We start from the raw sequence: 19,171 nt of genomic DNA, 5'->3' as shown, positions 1-19,171 counted from the left end.
CAGTGAGATGATAAGCCTACTATTTGCTAGGCAGTGTGCTAAGCCTTATGAAGAGAAAAAGGCAAAATATAGTCTTAGCTCACAATGAGTTCAGTCAGATGGAGGAAACCATGTAAACAATTAGGTATATGGGGTAGTTGGTGGTACAATGAATAGAGTACTAGTCCTGAAGTCAAGAGTACCTGAGCTCAAATCTGACCTCAGATAGTTGACACTTAAGTAGCTGTGTGACCTTGGGCAAGTCACTTAACCCCAATTGCCTTACGGTTCCCCCCTCCATAAAAAAGCTAAGTATAAAACTCAAAATAATAATAATAACAATAATTAGTATTTAACTAGAACATTAATGTAAACAAAACACTTTAAATATTTTATTTAATTTTATCTTCACAACAATGATAGGTGTTATACTTATCCCTATTTTATACATAAGTAAACTGAGATAGTGAGAGGTTAGGGAAACAACGGCTCTAGGGAAACAAAAGACATTATGCAGAAAAAAAGTTTCAGGATTTATCAGCAACTTGTATCCCAGCTCTGAGAATGACAAAGATAATAATGAGGAACCAGGCAATTCTGAATTTTGAGGAGAGGTAAGATAATTGTACAAGAAAGACTAAAGCATGGGAAAAACTTTGGACTAAACTGTATTAAACTCGACTTGAAAACAAGTCATTTGCTAGTTTCCTACAGATAGAAGTAAATGTCTCCTGGGAAAGAGCATAGGACAGAGTAATTGCTTCAGACATCCTCTGTTTGGAGATATTAATTAAACCATGAGAGAGATCAAATCCCAGTGGCACCTACCAATATTTGGCTTGGATATAAACACACTTCCTCATATTCACTGCCCAGTCAAGGGGGAGTATAACTGATTATCTCTTAGTATGTGATTTTCCATATCCTAGAAGTTGACATTCTCTTTCTTTTACTACCTTTCCATAATTGACTAAATTTTAAAAAGGAAAAAGAAGTCGTTCACCAAAACAAATTCCCACAGTGAAAATGTCTAAAATGCATGTCTCCTTATGCATTTTTAGTACTATGATAAATGGTTAGTGGTGATAATAGGCATCCTAACGTGGACGCCTCCAAGATGTGGTGGGAGGGCCAGAAACAGTTTTATGGAATTACCAAGCAGATTGTTCAGAAGTCCCTGGGGCTCTAGGACCGGCCCCCTTCCCCACGCCAGCACCCTCTCCCCATCGTCACAGCCGGCGCCCCTCCTTCCCCCGTAGCTTGATTGGTGACCCCGGAGCTTCCCCTCTGCCTCACCTGCTCCGTACCACCTGCTCCTTCCTTTGGATGGATGCCGCCTTCTGCGTGGCCGGGGTCAGCATCAGGGCTACCTTGATGGCGAGGGGGTTGTGAAAGGCCAGGCTTTCAGCGAACAGGCCCTCAGGCTCCCAGAACCCAGAAGTAAAGGTTGGGGACCCAAGCATATTCCAGATCCAGCAGTGGGTGTTTACATTATGTGCCAAGTGGGAAACATCCTGTGATCAAATTCTGTCCTTAAAATTTGACAAATACATGTTTTTCTTATAAAAAAAAAAACCTACCTCTTCTACATGGTAATTCTCCAAGTCCTTGAAGACAGCGATAATTCCTATTCACCATGTTTTCTCTTTTTCAGCCTAAAAATGCTAAGTTCTTTCAAATAATTGTCATGCAGCATGTTTCCCTCTCCTTACAGTCCATGTTACCTTCCTCATGACAGCTTTCCCTTTATCAGTATGTGATAAAATGTGGTGACCCTTATATGGTATCCAGGCTGGGAACATTACTGGATCAGAGTTCAGCAATTAATGATCTTAACAATGTTTCTGAGTAAACAAGAATATCACTGAACAAAAAACTTCAGATGGGGTCTGAGTAGAGTTGCATATTTCAGACCTATAATTTTCCTTGTTCTAGATCCTATGTTGTTATAACTGCAGTCTAAGTAAAATGTTGTTCTTTATCAACCCAGATATAATTGGAGGGGGAAAAACTTTTATGAAAAATATTTTACCAACCTCTTGTTGTTTTTTAATTGTTTCAGTTGTGTCTAACACTTTGTGACCCTAGTTGTTTTGTTTTGTTTTGCTATTTTTTGGCAGAAATACTGGAGTGGTTTGTCATTTCCTTCCAGTTCATTTTACAGATGAGGAAAGTGAGGTAATCAGGGTTAAAACACAGGAAAACACAGCTAGCAAGTGACTGAGGTCAGATTTGTACTCATGTCTTCCTGACTCCTGGAACAGAGCTCTAGCCACTGTGCCACATAGCTACCAACACCTAACACTTCTTGAAAGGGACAAACATTGCATTTGCTTAAAATGCAATGTGAAATTTAGCTAACTGATTTAAGAAACCTAATCATCTAATTTCCCCTAACTCACCAAAGATACAATAACTGCTTAGAAGTAGGGAGAGTGAAGAAACAGGAAAAGGGGTTTTTAAACAATGAAGAGGCAATGGAGCTTCTAACTATTCACTTATTAGTAAGCAGCCTAGAATCATCACTGTTTTAGAGTTATATAATCAATAATTAGAATAATATCCTTGAATGAAAAAAGAATAATTTAAATTATATCCTTCATACCATGATAAAGTGTTGATACATCTATGTATATATGCACACACAAACACATATGTACTATGTGTATATATTATATATGTGTGTATATGTGTTTATATGTGTATATGTGTGTATGTATGTAAAATTTTAGAAAGAGATCACTTGTTTTGGTTCAGCAAGGCATACCATTTGGAAATGTGTTTTTAATAAGACCAGTACTTGCATTTTAATGAATCTATGATCTCATTGATTAAGAGATTCCCTTTCATGGCACCAAAAACTATGCTGTTATGGCTTAGTAGCTCTCTAGTGCACATCTTCTGAATCCTCTAGAGGAGATGTATCAATTTTCTCAAGACCCTCCTCTAAGAGTCTTCTAGCACTGTATGTGTTTCAGTAAAACGCTTAGTCTACCAATTACATCTAGTCCTTTGAGATGTGAAGTCTTTGAGTTCAGAGACCCTGGTTTTGCATTTCTTTGTAATCTCAAGACCTAGGAGCGTTCTTGGGGAATAGTACTTAATACATGCTTATGAAATGACTACCTAACTAGTTTTAACTTTAAAACCTAATTTTCCAATATAACATTTCATGGATGATGATCTTTTTTGGCCATTCCTTGCGGACAATTCAAGAATAGTAAAATACTTTGTCTTCTCATGGTGGCCTTGCATTTTTCAATGACTTTTTGAGTCCCCCACAATTATAGTCCTTTGGAGGTCATGACTTGAAACGATATAAAATAACTTGGAAAATTATCATCTACTGTGAAAAGCAGAAATTGGAAAGAGGTTCTTATACAAATAAGATAAGGTCTTCTTTTCATATTTCTATACTCTATGTTTCGCAGATGGCATTTTGCTGATTGCACTAAGGAAACAGAATTACCAAGTAGAATACTAAACTGGTTTCTCAATGTCAAGTATAGTCACAGAAATATGATAATTAATATTTAATAGTAATAAATATTAATAATTAGTGATAATTCATATTTGTACTAAATTGCCTCTTCAATGTCACCTGAAGTCAATAAACAGTCATCTTAAGAATCCACATAGAGAGACAAAAAAGAAAGAATTCCATTCACATGCATGCTAGTGTTACACATTGGAAAGAGATTAGTGTTTGGAAAGAGGAGACCTAGATTCATACTCCAATTCTGGAGCTACCTTTGTGTGTGACATTGGGCAACTTATTTACTCTCGCTAAGAGTCAGCTGTGGAGGATGTTAGAATAAATGCCACTGAGGCCCATTTCACCTTTACATCTATGGTCCTATGATCTTAAAATAGATTTATATGAGAAATAGAATAAGTTACAGCTTATATGTGTATATATAATGTATATATGCTGTATATGATACATATGCTGAATAGATATTGCAATGAGATTATGACCAGGGACCCAGAATCAATTAAAAGGAAAAGAGTGGGATGAATAACCCTTAAGAAACTGGATATGACTTTCGATATCTTCATGATGCTTTCTAAAATTTAAAAAAAGCACCAAGTTTGGGTAATGCCAATTTGTTTCCTAAGGAAAAAAAGCATCATGTGCATTTTATGGGTTCACTAATTTAGAAAATGTCAACATAAATTCAAGCTTTCATTATTCAGTATAGAGAACACAGGAATAGCACTTATAAAACCTAGCTTTGAATTACACCTTGCCTACCTGCTAATGAGTCTGGAAAATAATAAGTATGAACTTATGGAAGTCATTTAACTTCCATTGGCCTCCATTTTTTTTAGTCAGATCTTTTCTATGTTTGCTTTTGTATATCTATTTCCATTCTTAAATGAACTTCATGTCTTGGCTTTATTGAATTTCTTTCCAAACCTTCTTTAACATACCTTTTTCTTTCACATCTCATTTATGTATGATGTAATTCTACTCAAAATCTCAACCATTCTTCTTTGTTAGATTTGATAAATTAATTTTTAGGCTGTAAAGTAAGCTGTTGTTGTCTTTAGCTTAAACATACTGCCACTTAGGAATTCAGTTGTTTGCTAGGGTTGCTTTTATAATCTTTTTGTTTCTTTATTATGCTCCTTTATTTACATGAATTTAAACACCTATGAAATTATTATATTTAACCTAATACTCATTTTTTTATATTCAAACTAATACTCAAGCATATATTATTTACTTTCTGTCAGGCATTTTCATGGACCTGGGGATATATGAAATATTCCTATTTGCAAGAAGCTTACATACTTGTGGTTGAGATGGATGTTCTTTCTATATTCTGTATTCAATAACTTGTTGAAAAAGGACAGAAGAGTGGTTATAATTATGTCAAACCATGGTGGGGAGCCAAGATAGTAGAGTAAAACCAGGATCTCTGTGCATCTCCAGGTGCCACCACCTCCAATATATGGGGAAAAAAATACTCTAAACAAATTTTAGAGCTGCAGAATTCACAAAGTGACAGAGAGAACTAAATCTCCCAGTGAAGTCAGCCTGGCAAGCCAACAGGAAGGGTCTAATGCCATGGGGTAGGAGCCAAGCATAGTGCCACTTGAGCCAGGCAATCCTGGACCCAGGATGGCCCTGAGCAGCAGCAGCCAGAGAAGACTTCAGGAGAGTAAACACTACCAACAGCTGTGTTGGTTTCCAGAATTCTCAACACATAAACAACAAAAAGAAAGTAAAAGGTCAGTTGGGAACTCTGTTGGAACAGGGGAAGAGCATGGTCTGCCCTGGGTGAGAAGTGGTGGAGGTATGGTAGCTGCAGCTGCTGCCTGTGGCTGCCTTCAGAGCTCCTGACCTACAGATCATAGGGGGGAGCAAGCAACCATTCAGAGGGTAATCACTCTTGCTTTAACCTGCTTGGATGTGGATTGTGGTCTTGGGTGGTGGTCCTGGGATGTGTGGCCACTGTGCCAGACTTTGTGGGGGCTGCATAGAGGGCACAAAGCTAATCGCTCCAGCAGCTGTGAAAATGCCAGTGATTTGGGACAAAGTCTCTCCATTCTGGAAGCAGAGATCTACCATGGTAAAGAACTCAAAAGTAAAGTAATTGGCTGGCAATATGAGCAAGCAGAGGAAGTACAATCAGACCATACAATCCTTTTTGGGGGACAAAAAGGATCAAATCATGGAACTGGAGGAGTATAATGAAGTCATAACTCCTTCATCAAAAGCTTCCAAGAAAAATATGAATTGATCACAGGCCAAGGAGGAGCTCAAGAAGGATTTTGAAAATCAAGAAAGAAAAGTGGAGGAAAAATTGGGAAGACAAATAAGGATACAAGAAAATAGGGGGGAAGGGGATTAGAGGGGGGATGATAGAAGGGAGGGCAGATTAAGGGAGAGAATAATTAGAAACAAAAACTTTTGAAAAGGGACTGGGCCAAAGGAGAAAATAGAATAAGTAGTGGGCAGATCGGGATAAAGGGAATTATAGTTAGAGTCTTTCAAAATATAACTACTATGGAAATGTTTTACATAACTACACATGTACAACCAATAGTGAATTGCTTATCTTTCCAGTGGGGGTGGGTGAGGAGGGAAGAAGGGAAAAAATCTGAAACTAAAGTTTTAAAAATAAGTGTTTATAAAAAAGCACTTTTTACATGCACCTGGGAAATAAAATATACAGGCACTGGGGTACAGAAATCCGTGTTGCCCTCTTAGAAAATTGTTGTGGGGATGAGGGAGGATATAAGAGAGAAAAGATTAGGGGAAGGAGTATTCAGTAGGCTTGCTATCTTGTGGTGGGTGTTGGGGAAAGATGGTATTATGGGAATGTGAATTTAAGATCTTCCCTGGCCCTAGGCCCTTTGACAGGCTTAAGTGCACCTTGAACCTGTCGTAGGACACTTGGTTTTCAGGAATGCTTTCTGATTGGGCAGTGATCAAAAGGGTCGTTACATTCTCTGAGCCAGAAGAAGGCTATATAAACCCTGATGTGAGGCTTTATTTTGGGGCTCACTTTGAGAAGTTTTGTATGATTTGACCAGGCGAGACTCTGGCCAGCCATCAAGCTCCCCAGCTTTGATAACCCCAGACCTTGGGGCTTCCCTCTCTGGTAACTGTGACTAGGTATGCATGTAATGGTCAGCCAGTTGGAGGCCTGTCTGCTGAAACATTTGTCTGTTTTCTTGTAACTTCTGCTTGTAAGCTGTCTGTATACTCTGAAGTTCAGGTGCTGAATTTTTCCCCTGAAGTAGGTAAATGATATGATTGATTAATTAAAGCAAGATTGTTAACCCATTGAGTTTCTTTCCTTTAGAAAAATCAGCTCTAAGAACCTGTGTTAGCAGCCACCCTGGGTATGCTGGGGCGCTTGCTGCTACAGATGGGGAGAAAAATTTGTCACTCAAAACTTAGTGTCAGTGAATATTGAAAGCTAAAAATAAAGGAAGAAATTAGAAATAAATGTCAAACCATGTCCTCATTTTTAGTCTTTGTTCTAGTTTTATATAATTTTTAATCTTTGCTCTAACAAGTCAAATGTCTACACAGTGATAGTTGATTCAATAATGACTACCAAATTAATAGTCCTCTAGTTTCCGTTGAAATGCTTTTCATGATGTTACTTGGTGTTTTCCATATCCAGGACTTTCCATTTCTTGAAGTAGTCATAATATAGAGATGTGATGAGTCTATGATTTCTTACATGTTATACTTTTTCCTCCTGTAATACCTTTTCCTCTACAATACCTTATAGATACATACAAAAATACACACATGTGTATGCATGGGGGTTCATGGCTCTTCACCCCACCCACCATAGACACAAGTCCATCCTCCCCCTGGGTCCCAAACAGTGGGATGCAGCAAGAAAACACTCCTGCCTTGCCACACAGTCCTTATTTATTTATGTGTATATATTCTCCTCCTTTCATTGAAGCTACTTGAATATTAAAGTGCAATGTGATATAATTTGAAATATTTTCTCAATTTTTTTCATAAACTTTCTTCATCTTCTACAATGGATATTAGTACATATAATGAAATTATTTACAATGTGGTTTTTTTACACATTATTATATTGAGTATGATTTTGAGATTACCAAATTTCCTTATGAAATTATATTTCTCTTTGTCTTTAGGTTAAAGATACTCTGCTCATTCCATTATTTGCCAAGGAGGAACTGTGAGACATCTCTCCATTTAAGTACAATTTCATTCTGCTTTCCTTTTCTTATTATAGAAAGAATGTTAATATCGATAGAATTCAACTACTTCAGTAGTACAATACATACGCATGTTACTTATTGGTAAGGATATCAAATTTATAGACTAAATAGATAATGTTTATAAATACTCTAGAATTGTGAATCAGCATTCTCTGACACCTTTTCTTCTGCTCTGCCATTATCACTATAGATGGTGAAAGGGATAAGAATATTGAAGTTTGATTTGTCTTTTTTGTTAATTACATGTGTTTCCAAGAAAAAAACAATTCATTTTTTGTTGATCTTTACTTGGTATTAAATCACTACCTAATTAAGAAGACTATGCCTTGAAAACAGTTGTAACTTTTTCATGTACTTTACTAAAAGTATTTTTAACATAATAGAGATTTTGAGAGCTTATAGTAAAGTATTTTTGGAATTGAACATGCTAGTTTCTATGTATTAATTCTGAATCTACTTCTGTGCAACTTCTATGCATTGCTCTTACTTCTACCTTCTGAGTTAAGTACGGCCATGACTTCTACTATGCGAGAGCTTTCAAAGTGCTTGATAGCATTTCCATAATACTCAAATTATTTCTTCCTGACTGCTTGCAGTATTTTTGCTTTGATGTGGGAATTCTGGAATTTGCCTGTAATAATCCTAGGAGTTTTCTTTTTAGGATCTTTTTCATGAGGGGATCAGTAAATTCTTTCAGTTTCCCTTTTACCCTCTAGTTCTAGAATATCAGGGCAAATTTGCTTGATAATTTCTTGAAAGATGGTGTCTAGGATCTTTTTTTGATCATGGCTTTCAGGTAGTCAAATGATTTTTTAATGATATCTCCTGGATCTATTTTCCAGGTCAGTGGTTTTTCCAAAGATATATTTCACATCACTTTCTATTTTTTCATTTGTTTGGATCTGCTTTATAGTATCTTGATTTCTCATAAAGACATTAGTTTCCATTTTCTCCAATCTAACTTTTAAGGAATTATTCTCTTTTGATCAGCTTTTGAAATTATTTTTCCATCTGGCAAATTTGGCTTTTCAAGGCATTCTTCTCCTCATTTGTTTTTGGGCCTCTTTTGCCATTTGAGTTATTCTACTTTTTAAGGTGTTATTTTCTTTGGTATTTTTTGGGTATCCTTTAGCAGACTGTTGACTTGCTTTTCATGATTTTCTTGCATCATTCTCATTTCTCTTCCCAGTTTTTCCTCCTCTTCTCTTACTAGATCTTCAAAGTCCTTGTGGAGTATTTCCATGGCCTGTAACCAGTTTGTATTTTTCTTGGATGCTTTTGATGCAGGAGTTCTAACTGTGGTGTCTTCCTCCCATTCCATATTTGATTCTTTTTGTTCTAAAAATGGAATGTATGGTCTGATTGTGCTTCCTCTTCTTGCTCATATTGCCAGCCAATTACTTGACTTTTGAACTCTTTGCCGTGGTAGAACTCTGCTTCCAGATTTATGAGAGCTTTGTCCCAAATCACTGTGTTTTCGCAGCTGCCAGAGCTATTAGGAGGGTACCCTCCCTGCATCCCCCACAATCTCTGGCACACTGGTCACTCACCCCAGGACCACCACCCAAGACCACAATCCCAATCCAAGAAGGTTAAAGCAAGAATGATTACCCTCTGAATGGTAACCTGATCCCCCTAAAATCTGTAGGCCAGGAGCTCTAGGAGCAGCCATGTGTAATGGAAATGCAAATTTGGAAGATCTTCCCTGCCCCTAGGCTAAGGTGCACCTGAAGCCTTGGGTGGGAGGCTTGTTTTTCAGTAAATACTTCTTGATTGGCCAGTGAGTCAATAAGATTGTTACATTTTCTGAGCCAGGAGAAGGCTATATACGCCCTGATGTGTAGCTTTGTTTTGGGACTCACTTTGAGAAGTGTTCTGTGATTTGATCTGAGTTCTGGGAAGCCTTTGTTGAGAGTCACCCGGCTTTGAAAAACCCAGATGTGGAAACCCAGATGTTGACTGGGTATGGATGTAATGGTTGGACAGTTTAGAAATCTGTCTACTTGATCTGTTTCTGTCTTGATCATTCTGCCTGTATACTTTGAAGTTCGGGGTGCTGACCATTTCCCCTGAACCAGGTAAAGGATATATGGTCTGACTGATTAAAATAAGCTTGTTAACCCATTTTGAGTTGCTTTCCTTTAACAAAGCAGATCCAAGAACCTGTATTGCTAGCAGCCACCCTGGGAACACTGGGGTGCTTGCTGCTACAAAATGGCATCACGAACAGGATCTGCAGAGTAAAAGGAAAGTATGGGGACTGGGATAATTGTTTGTTTCCCAGTTGTGGTAGCTGTAACTCTGTGGAGCTGTGGAACAGGAGAGAAGAATGGCCTGCATGCGGACTTCACTGAGCTGAGAACAGGAATGGTGAGCTGCCTGCATCAGGACCTGGGCAGAAGCCAGGAGCAGCTGCTGCCTGCGGGAGGAGAAGAAGCCCAGGAGTTTGGAATTCAGCCACAGGAAAAGATAAGAACTGAGCAGCAAAGCAGGGGCATTGAGTGTGTTTCCTGGCTGCTTCCCACAGTTTGGGACCCTGGGGGAGGATGGACTTGTGACTATGGTGGGTGGGATGAAGTGCCTTGGATCCCCAGGGACCCCACCTTGTTGGTTTTCTTGCCCAGCCCCCTGTCTGTGCTTGGAGGCAGGGGCTGGAGCTGTGTGAGGGGAAGGATATCCCCCCACCCCCAGAGAACTTTATTTGAACTCTTGTTTTCAATTGAGGTAATAATGCTATGTACTTTGTGTTTGTTTAAGGCCCATTGGCCACTTTGGTAACTTTAGTTCTGTACTTTGAAAATGTGACCTAAGAGATGTTTAATGCTGATTCAAAAGTAAATTGTCTATGCTATGGGCAAGAAAGATCTTGGGGCCGAATGTAATGGAAATGCAAATTTGGAAAATCTTCCCTGCCCCTAGGCTAAAGTGCACCTGAAGCCTTGGGTGGGAGGCTTGTTTTTCAGTAAATATTTCTTGATTGGCCAGTGATTCAATAAGGTTGTTACATTTTCTGAGCCAAGAGAAGGCTATATAAGCCCTGATATGTAGCTTTGTTTTGGGACTCACTTTGAGAAGTGTTCTGTGATTTGATCTGAGTTCTGGGAAGCCTTTGTTGAGAGTCCCCCGGCTTTCAAAAACCCAGATGTGGAAACCCAGATGTTGACTGGGTATGGATGTAATGGACATACATTGGTTGGACAGTTTGGAAATCTGTCTACTTGATCTGTTTCTGTCTTGATAATTCTGCCTGTATACTTTGAAGTTCGGGGTGCTGACCATTTCCCCTGAACAAGGTAAAGGATATATGGTCTGACTGATTAAAATAAGCTTGTTAACCAATTTTGAGTTGCTTTCCTTTAACAAAGCAGATCCAAGAACCTGTGGTAGCAGCAAACCCTGAGGACGTGCTTGGGGTGCTTGCTGCTACACCATGCTGCCGTAGCTGCCACTTCTCACACTGGGGACCAGGAGCCAGACCATGATTTTCTGTCCCTGTATTTCCCACAGAGTTCCCCACTGACCTTTTACTTTGTTTTTGGAACTTATGGGTTGAGAAGTCTGAAAACTGCCATAGCTGCTCATTGTTAATTCTCCTGATGTCTGCTCTGGCCAGTCTGGGCCATGCTGTGGCCAGAACCATGGGACTCACATGGGACTGTACTTGGCTCCCAGCATGCTAAAATAGATCATTCTTGTCAGCCTGCCAGGTTGCCTTGACTGGGAGATTTCTTTCTCTCTGTCTCATTGTGGGTTCTGTATCTTTTAAATTTGTTTAGAGTGATTTTTTTTACAAGTCTAGAAGTGGTTGGAGCCAGAGGCAACACCAAGCTTGTGCTTTTACTCTGCCATCTTAGCTCTTCCCAAAATAATAAAAAAAAAAATTTACATCAGATCTTTTTGCGGTAATAAAAACATATTAATTGAGGTGATAATGATCAATTGGTGAATGGCTAAATAAGTTTTGTATATGAATGTAATGGGACACTATTTTTCTGTAGGAAATGATAAGTTTTTATTTATTTATTCTTTGAAAAAGTGACCCTGGATTCCTTCAATTATTATTTTATTCTTTGGTTATAGAATATCAGGGCAGTTTTCCTTGATAGTTTCTTGAAAGGTGGTGTCTAGCCTCTTTCTTGTTGTTGTTGTTCATGTATTACAGGTAGTTTATATATATATATATATATATATATGATTTAAAATTATATCTATCTCCTGGATCTATTTTCCAGATCAGTTATTTTTTCAATGAGATGTTTCACATTGTCTCCTATTTTTTTTAAATTTTTTTGGACTTTGATTCATAGTTTCTTGATTTCTCTTAAAGTTATTAGTGTCCATTTGTTCAATTCTCATTTTTAAGGAATTATTTTTGTCAGTAGGCTGTTGTACCTCCTTTTCCATTTATCAAATTCTATTTTTTTAGTTTTTTTCTTCAGTGAATTTTTATGTCTCTTTTTCTAATTTGCACATTTTGCTTTATAAATAATTTTCTTCTCATTTATTTTTGTGTGTCTTTTACCATTTGTAATGTTAATGGTTTTTAAGATTTTCCCATCCATTAACAGGCCTATTAAAGGAAGCTTGCTTAGGGAAGGCTTGCTTGTAGGAAGGCTTTCATACCTTTTGCTAATTTCTAATTAGATAATGAGTCATGAGGGTTGTAATGCTTTCTGGCTCTGAGAAGTGCATATATACTCTGAGTTGGTATTTAGCTTTGGGGGCTTGCTTATGAGGAGGATCCCTGATCACCATTCTCAGTGGCAGTATATTCAGAGCTCCCCAACTGCTGAAATGTAAAGGCTCTCTCAATCCATGGGTGTATGTAAAGTATATAGTTGATTCAGGCAGTCAGAAACCTGTCTGCTGGTCTTTATTTCTCTGCTTGTATTGTCTCTATTTGTATTTTCTCTGAAGTTTAGGGGGTTGACTTTTCCCCTGAACTAGTGAGAGTTATTAAAAATCATTGTTGACCTCTTAAACAGCTATCCTTGCTAGTAAAGCAAAGCTAAGAACCTGTGGTTGCAGTTATCCTGGGTATGGCAGTATTGATTACTGATACACAATTTGGCTTCGTTTTTTTTTAAGTGCTATTTTCTTCAGTATTTTTTATTTGTCTCATTTACCAAGCTGTTGAGTCATTTTTTTCACTTAAAAAATTATTTCCTGTTTTCATTAATTTATTTAATTTTAGTTTTCAGCATTCACTTCTATAAGCCTTTGAGAATTAAATTTTCTTGGCCTACCTTGGCTTCCCCTCTTTAGTATGGCATGCAGTTCAATAAAGTCTCCACATACACATTTCCCTTAAACAAATTTTCACATCAGCCAAGTTGTAAAGAAGAATTAGAATGAATAGGAGAAGCCACAAGAAAGAAAGAAAAGCAAAAACAACAAAGTAGAGAGCTAATAGTATGATTCAATCTCTATTCAGATGCCACAGTCCTTTCTCTGGAAGTAGATAGCATTTTCCATCATAAGTCTTGGAGTTGTCTTCTAACCTTGCATTGCTGAGAGAATCCCAGTCTATCAAAGTCACTTATCATATAATGTGCATATTACTGTGTACAATGTTCTTTTGTTTCTGCTCATTTCATTCAGCATCATTTCATATGTCATTCCATCTTTTTCTAAAGGCTGCCTGGTCATCATTTTTATAATACTATAGTATTCCATTGAATTACTATATCACAATTTCTTCAACCATTCCCCAATTGATGGTCACCCCTTCAGTTTTCAATTCTTGGTCACCACAAAAAGAGTTGCTATAAATATCTTTGTACACGTGGATCCTTTCTCCGTTTTTATGATCCTTGTGGGATACAGCCATAGAAGTGGTATTTATGGGTCAAAGAGTATGCATATTTTTATAGCCCTTTGGGTATGGTTTCAAATTGCTCTCCAAAATGGTTGGATCAGTTCACAACTCCACCAACAATGTCTTAATGTTCTAATTTTCCCAGATCTTCCCCAGCATTTAATTTTCCTGTTTTTCATATTAGCCAATCTAATAGTGTGATGTAATAGTTAAGAGTTGTTTTTTGTTGTTGTTGTTGTTGTTTGTTTGTTTTTTTGTTTTGTTTTGTTTTTTAGCAAGACACATTTTATTATATAAAAATCTCCAACCATGGAAACTCCACAAAAAGTGACAGGAAGGGAAGGCAGCAGCAGGGTAGGAGGGTGGGGAGAGGTGTTCGCTGGATTCTGGATTAGGGAGAGTATGTTAAAAACAGGATACAAGAGCCAGCAGGGAGATCACTTCCTGCCTTCTGGAAGTCCAGAAGAATCATAGGAGCAATCTCAATTCCCATGGAAATCAAAAAAAGGCTAGCAGAATCTTGGTGGTCCTGTTTTCCTGGTGGTTGGGGATGGCAAGGACAGAGCATATTAAAGAATTTTGAACTTGACAAGGTTAGAATTCAGTCACACAACCAAAGAGGGTTCTAGCATTTCCTGAGAAATAGCATACATCTTTGTGGTTTATCAGAAAAGGTTCTGGAGCTCTTAGTTAGCATCTCTGTAGTTCCTTATCCAAGGATGTCTGGAAGACTTTGCATCAGTAGCAGCAGGAAATGAACAGTAAGGGATGTGGAGTCATCTTCTTGGCTCAGTCATCCAAGGAGTTAAAAACAAAACAAAACAAAAAGCTAAAACTCTCAAGACTGACAAGGGTCACCCGTAACTTCATCTTGAGAGGGAAGGAGGGGAAAAAGGACCCCCCTTACCTCATGGAGTCATTTGTTGCCTCCCTCTCCCCTTTCTGGATTCACACATGATTCTTGGTTGGGTATTCAGAAGGACCTTGGGAGCCTTCTGGGGGAGGGGCAGAAGCAGAGTGTCAGGCCACGTAATGCCTTGAGCCTCCAGAGGGGCAAGCGCAGCACAGTAATGACCCACCTAGTATAAAAAGGCTTGCAGCTGCCCAGCCCACATAGAGTCTATGCCCCAACTCTCTTTTCTGAGCATCAGCCACCAGGGAGATGTAAAAATTCCTGATGATCTCATGGGCAGTGCAGCACACAGGGATCAGGACCAGGACTGCTGAGATGAGGAAAATGACCCCTGAAGTCAGTACTAGCCGGGCTTTTAGTTCCTTGTCTTCTATACATGTAGTACACTTGGCCCCAGCAAGGTAGATCAGCAGACCCACCAGGGCCAAAAGCAGAATGATGGCCATGAGGGCCCTAGATGCTTGGAAGTCATGAGGCAGAGCCAGCATGGAATCATACATCGTGCGTTGCTTCTAGCCAGTGCTGTGGACCACACAAGCCATACAGAGGCCTTTCCACACCACCTGGGCCACTGCGATGTTATTGCCAATGAAGGCTATGATCTTCCACATGGGCATGGCACAGAATACTAGACCTGATATCCAGGCCAGTACTGAAAGGATGATACCCAGGATCTGAAGACCAGCAGAAGCCATGGTTAGAAGCTTAGGGAAGATGTGCCTAGAAAATGAACTATTATAGCCAGAGGTCAGGGTAGAGTATCCTAACAGTTGTTTTGATTTGCATTTCTCTAATCAATAATGATTTAGAGCATTTTTTCATATAATTATGGATAGCTTTAATGTATTCATCTGAAAACTGCCTGTTCATATCCTTTGACCATTTACCAATTGGAGAATGACTTGTATTCATAAAAATTTAACTCTGTTCTCTCTATACTTTAGAAATGAGGCCTTTATCAGAGACACTGGTTGTAACAACTCTTTCCAAGTTTTCTGCTTCACTCTAATCTTGCTTTCATTGGCTTTGTTCATGAAAAATCTTTTCAATTTAATGTAATCAAAATTATCCATTTTGCGTATCATAATGTTCTCTATCTTTAGTTTCATCATAAATTTTTCTGTTCTCCAAAAATATGACAGACCAACTATTCCTTGCTCTACCAGATTGCTTATAGCATCAGCCATTATATCTAAATCATGTATTCATTTTGCCTTTATCTTAGCATATAGTGTAAGATATTGGTCTATGGCCAGTTTCTGTCGTACTATTTTCTAGTTTTCTCAGCAGTGTTTGTCAATTACTGAGTTCTTTCCCATAAGCTGCGATCTTTGGTTTATTAAACAGTAGATTACTAACATTTCTAGTACCATATTGAATAACAGTGGTGATACTGAACATTCTTCTTTCACCCCTGATCATACTGAAAATGCTTCAAGCTTATACCCATTACATGTAATGCTTGCTGATGCTTTTAGGTAGAAGCTACTTTTCCTTTTTAAGAAGGCTCCATTTAGGCAAAAGGACCCATATGTACAATGATATTTATAGCAGCTCTCTTTGTGGTGGCCAAAATGGGAATCGAGGGTATACCCATCAATTGGGGAATGGCTAAACAATATGTAGTATACAAATGTAATGGAATAATACTGTGCTATAAGAAATGATGAACATGCAGACTTCAGAGAAACATGGAAAGGCTTATATGAACTGACGCTGAATGAGGGGAGATATACCAGGAGAATATTGTACACAGTAACAGCCATAGTGTACAAGGACTGATTTTGATAGACTTAGCCCTTCTCAGCAATGCAAGGACCTAAAAAAATTCTAAAGAACACATGATGGAAAATGCCATTCATATCCAGAGAAAGAACTATGGAGTCAAAACACAGAATGAAACAGATTATTTTCTTTTCATTAATTTTTTTCCTTAATTTTTTCCCCTTTTTAAAAATAATTCTTCTATGCAACATGACTAATGTGAAAATGTGCTTAACATGAATATATGTGTAGAGCCCATATCATAATGCTAGCCATCTTGGGGACAGAGGGGGCAGGGAGAGGGAGAAAATTTAAAACATGGAATTGATTGTTGAAAATTAAAAATTAATAATTTAATTAAAATTTTTAAAAGAAGGATTCATTAACTCCTATGCTCTCTAGTGGTTTTTTTTAAAGGAAAGGGTGTATCATTTTGTCAAATGCCTTTTCAGAATTTATTGAGATAATCATGTGGTTTCTGTTAGTTTTGTTATTGATATAATCAATATATATAATTATATATTATACATAATATGATATTGTATAATATATAACAATAAGTATAATCAATTATGCTTATTGATTTCCTAATATTGAGCCAGCTATACATTCCTGCTATAAATCCTGCCTGATCATAGCATATTATTACCATGAAAATTTGTTGTAGGTTTTTTTTTTACTAATATTTATTTAAAATTGTTGCCTCTATATTCATTAGGAAAATTGGTCTGTAATTTTCTTTCTGTCTCGACTCTTCCTAGTTTAGGTATGAGTACCATATTTATATCATCAAAAGAGTTTGGCAGGACTCTTCCACCTATATTCACCAAAATTCTTTATATTAGAATTAATTGATCTTTAAATGCTTGATAGAATTCACTTGCAAATTCATCTGGTCCTGGAGCTTTTTTCCTAGGAAGTTCATTGATGACTTATTCAATTTCTTTTTCTGAGATGGGGTTATTTAAGTATTTTACTTCCTCTTCTGTTAATATGGGAAATTTATATTTTTATAAATATTCATCCATTTCACTAAAATTGTCAAATTTGGGGGCATGCAGTTGGGTAAAATAGTTCTTAATTATTGTTTTAATTTCCTTGTCATTCGTGGTGAATTCATGCTTTTCATTTTTGATCCTGGTAACTTGGTTTTCTTCTTTTTTTTCAAATCTAATTGAGTACAGGTTTATCTATTTTATTGTTTTTTTTTTCCATAAACCAGAACTTAGCATTATTTTTTATTTCAATAGTTTTCTTAATTTCAATTTTACTAATTTCTCCTTTGTTTTCCAGTATTTCTCCTTTGATATGTACTTGGATATTTTTAATGTATTCTTTTTGTTGTTTTTTTAGTTGTATGCCCAATTCATTGATCTCCTCTTAATCTATTTTATTTGTCTAAGCATTTAGAGATATAAAGATTCCCCAAACGAGCACTTTCACTGCATCCCATAAATTTTGGCATTATGTCCCATCATGGTTATTCTATGTAATGAAATTAATGATTGTATCTATGATTTGTTGTTGGACCCACTCATTCTTTATCATTAGATCAATTATTTTCCAAATAATTTTTAGTCTATCCTTCCATGGTCTTTTATTACGTATAATTTTTATTGCATCATGATCTGAAAAGGATTCATTTAGTATGTTTGTGAGGTTTTTATGCCCTAGTACATGCTCAACTTTGGTGTAGGTGACACTGAGAAAATGGTATTTTCCTTCTTATCCCCATTCAATTGTCTCCAGAAGTCTATGATATCTAACTTTTCTAAAATTTTATTCACCTCCTTAATGTCTTTTTTATTTATTTTGCTTTTAGATTTATGTAGTTCAGAGAGAGGGAGGATGAAGTCCCCCACTATCTTATTTCTTCCTTAACATTTCCTCCAAGAATCTGGATGCTATACCACTTGGTGCATATAAGTTTAGTAATGATATTAGTTTATTGTCTATGTTGCCTTTAGCAGGACATAGTTTCCTTCCTTATTTCTTTTAATTTGCTTTGACTTAGATCAGATTTTCTACCCTTGCTTTTTTATTACTTCAACTGAAGCATAATATATTCTACTCCAGCCTTTTACCTGTACTCTGTGTGTATCCCTCAGTTTCAAATTTGTTTCTTGTAAACAATATATTGTAGAATTATACTTTTTAATACATTCTGCTATCCATTTCTATTTTATGGGAGAATTCATCCCATTCACATTCACATTACTATCTGTGTCTTTCTTTTCATCCCATTTTCTACCCACCCCCTCATTTGTGCTTTTATTTCTCTTTTCTCATAAGAGTTTTGCTTTTGATCACTGACTCCCTCAATTTTCCCTCTCTTCTATCAGCTTCCTGCCTTTTCTTTCCCTTTTCCCTTACTACTTGACCCCTCCCTTCTCCCTTCATGCCCCTTGCCTTTTCTTTCTCCTTTCCCTTCCTGTTGCTTACAGTACAAGCTAGATTATCATATATAACTGTGTATATTATTCCCACCTTCAGCCAAACCACATGAGAGTAAGGTTCAAACATTGCACATTTTGCTTTCTTTATTCTTCTACTGTAATATGTGTTCATACCCCTTCATGTGATGTAATATATACTTTTCTGCTCCTCTTTTCCTGTTCTTCCATCATAATCCCATTTCACCACTTAATTAAGTTTTTTTAATCATCACATCAAAGTCAATTTATACCTGCACACTCAGTCTATGTATATTACCTCTAAATGTCCTAAAAAAGATGCAGTTCTCAAGAGTTACAAGTATCATCTTTCCACATAGGGATGTAAGCAATTTGCCCTTATTGAATAGCATGAGTTTTTTTTTCTTTCCTGTTTACCTTTTAATTCCAGTCTTGAGTCTTGCATTTGAAGATCAAAATTTACATTGAGCTCTGGTCTTTTCATCAGGAGGGTCTGTAAGTCTCCTATTTTATTGAATGTCCATCACCTTGTTAAATTTTCCTGGATAGTTGATC

At 37.2% G+C, this 19,171-nt stretch overlaps 1 pseudogene; it reads right to left on the bottom strand.

Moving 5' to 3' along the window:
- Positions 1 to 14,473: 14,473 nt before the first annotated feature.
- Positions 14,474 to 15,133, bottom strand: LOC138145296 (claudin-6-like; annotated as a pseudogene).
- Positions 15,134 to 19,171: the final 4,038 nt, after the last annotated feature.

Source organism: Petaurus breviceps, unplaced genomic scaffold, assembly GCF_028583685.1.
Source record: "Petaurus breviceps papuanus isolate PSGF00001 unplaced genomic scaffold, PetGlider_PUasm1.0 90734, whole genome shotgun sequence".
Taxonomy (NCBI): Eukaryota; Metazoa; Chordata; class Mammalia; order Diprotodontia; family Petauridae; genus Petaurus; species Petaurus breviceps.
Note: the sequence above shows the minus strand (reverse complement) of the source record. Positions and strands in the feature narration are given on the sequence as shown.